This window comes from Schistocerca nitens, chromosome 3 (assembly GCF_023898315.1).
Source record: "Schistocerca nitens isolate TAMUIC-IGC-003100 chromosome 3, iqSchNite1.1, whole genome shotgun sequence".
Taxonomy (NCBI): Eukaryota; Metazoa; Arthropoda; class Insecta; order Orthoptera; family Acrididae; genus Schistocerca; species Schistocerca nitens.
The window spans coordinates 450,469,264-450,472,317 of NC_064616.1; positions in this window are offsets into that span (position 1 = coordinate 450,469,264).

Here is a 3,054-nt window from a genome sequence, read left to right on the forward strand (position 1 = left end):
GGACGGTTAACGTGTGTAACGATCGTAGTTTTCTTATTTACGCCTGTTTGTTCCATCAGTCCGGTATGGAAATTGCGGCCAGTCTGTTCTACTCTACAGTCAGTTAATTTTATTTTACATACTCAACATCTATTCAGTTCTTCTGTGTCGCCGGCCGAAGTGGCCGTGCGGTTAAAGGCGCTGCAGTCTGGAACCGCAAGACCGCTACGGTCGCAGGTTCGAATCCTGCCTCGGGCATGGATGTTTGTGATGTCCTTAGGTTAGTTAGGTTTAACTAGTTCTAAGTTCTAGGGGACTAATAACCTCAGCAGTTGAGTCCCATAGTGCTCAGAGCCATTTGAACCATCTTCTGTGTCGTAGTTGACATCATGTCGAAGTCTCGCTTTAATGGAACGTACTGCACGGAATCCTATGTTTTAGGAAAAATCATTACTATTTTTTGTGACATGGTTCTCCTCTATATGAATCTTACATATTCCACACTTCTGTAGCGTCTTATTCTCTTTCTAGGAACTTGTTGCACTCCTTCGAGTTCGGTCAATGACTATTTCAAATGTCTGTCACTCATAGTACTAAAGGTAGTTTTTTATGGTGTGTAAGAGACAGTAATTTTTTGAGTGTGGACAAATCAATTTTCGGTAAATTTTGAACACGTGTCCCTTACTTTTAGATATCGCTAGGCGTAAATCATTTATTGTTTCATTTCTTTACGTTCAACTGAAAGAGAATTATGAAAAATATTCGTTAATTCTAGCTGTTAGGTGTTAGATGTCCTGCTTTTATATCTTAAATGATATGTTCGAGTCAGACATTCATCTTTTATATCATCCTGACTGCAATATGTGAGTAATTATCGGAAAAAAGATTACCTATCCCTGTGATGAAAATCTCAGCTAACAAATATGAAAGACAGTTTCTGATCGCTAGACCGTAGTTCAGTTTATAAAATCGGTGTCTAATTTCAAAAAAAATGAAATTTCATTTTATTTACAGATCTAATAAATCATTTATTTCTACAAAACTTAGTTTTTCTGCTAGTTACGACATTCTGCTTTATAATATCCGATGCTTCTCTGATGAGCATGCCAATGTAAAGATTTATAATCATGAAACCAACAGTTGGTACAATGATATCCTTGAATTAATTACAAAATTGATTCCCATTTCTTTTTTGTATTTGTATTTTAGAACATGTACACATGTTTTAGTCTGTCGAATGATAATGCTTCATTCATATTGTCGCAGAAAAAACACAGTCAGTGTAGTGTAGTGGCTATGATACTAGACCCTTGCATGGAGGGTCGTGAATTCAAATTCACGTAAACTTTAAAATTTTAATTTCTATATTCGGTTCGACTACATTCTAGAAGTATCCACAAATGTCAAGAATCATTGTATTGGAATGTTCTGTAACTGTATATAAACTGTATGTGTTCTGGCCGGAGGCAGTTCGCTCCACGATCTTGTATGTGCATGTGCTGAATAAACCTTCGTTAAGTGAACTTAGTGTTCGTCATTCATCTAATTACGCCTTCTTCTACGTGAAATTATTCTGGTGGAGACACTGGGTATTGGAACTTTTGATAGCGCACATTATCGACGACACAGTGGCTCCCATCAGGCCACGACAGAGCCTCCGTTTACGTGGCGAGAAACCCGAGTTCGAGCCATATTCAACAGATCGCAATCTATCGGAGACACAAGAAGAATAGGACTTTACGATGACAGCAACTGAGTGCCACCACATGAGAAATCCTTCCGGGTTCTCTGGTGACGATGGCCAAGATCCAAACAAGTGGCTGAAGGTATATGAGCGTATTGCCAAATTTAACAAATGGGATGGCACCGTGTGTTTGGCTAACGTATTTTTCCACTTGGACGGCACTGTCAAGCAATGGTATGAGAACAACGAGGAGAAGTTCACAAGCTGGGAAGTATTCCAGGCGGAAATGCGCAAGTATTTCGACGACACCCAACGACAGAAGTGCAAGGTTGAAGATAAATTAGTGCAGGGCACAGCGTCCAGGAGAAACGACAGCATCCTACATTTAAGACGTCTTGGAACTGTGCAAAATAGTGGATCCAAGAATGAAGGAGGAAGATAAGGTTGCACATCTCACGAAGAGTGTTGCTGAGGACATGTATCAAGCCCTACGCGTGAAGGAGGTTTCGACAGCAGACGACTTCATAAAATGGCGCCAGTATATCGAGACAATGCATCAAAAAAGAATTACACGCAAGAAGTTTGAATGGCTTCCAAATGTCGTATCGATGTCTGTGATGGAGGAAGAAACTGATTTTACAAGTGTTCTTCGTCAGATAGTGAGAGAGGAGGTTCAGAAGGCACCTGGATTGCACGTCGAGCAAAATCCGAGACGCTTCAAGAGGTCATAAGGGAGGAATTGGAATACACATTGAACCGAATTTCTCGTTCTTCATTTCCCTTTAAACGGTAAAAAAGTCGAGACCCAAGCGAAGTTACGATCCTACAATGCCGCATGAAGAACATGTTTGGGCACCAAGGAAGACTGACGCCTGGTGTACCCAGCATAACCAGCCAGTATGTTCCCACTGCGGACGACCGGGATATATGGAGGGCTATTGTCGAGAAAGGCGGCGGATATTTGATGACGCCCGCGTCAGAAGACAGCAGACCAATGTGAGCCGACGCGCCAACTCCGGGACGGCGAAGATAAACAAGAAGATGTAGGTGCAGGACGACGTAGGTTGCCATCGCCGCAAGCTAGTCGGTGGAGAGGACTCTCCCCAACACGCCGATCAAGGTATCAATCGTCGTTTAAAAGCTCCAGCCGATCACCCAGCCGCCGCAACCTGGAAAACTAAAGCGTGCGACCTTCCTTGGAGGTGAGGCCGCCGAAGAGAAAAATCCTCCGCCGTTGATCACTACAAAAATGATAGGAAACTACGTCGATATCCTCATGGATGGCCGACTAGCCCAACCTCTTGTGGACTCTGGAGGATCATATTCAGTCATTTTGGAGAAGAACCGTTACCAGTTACAGAAAACTGTATTCGTCGACAGCAAACCATCTC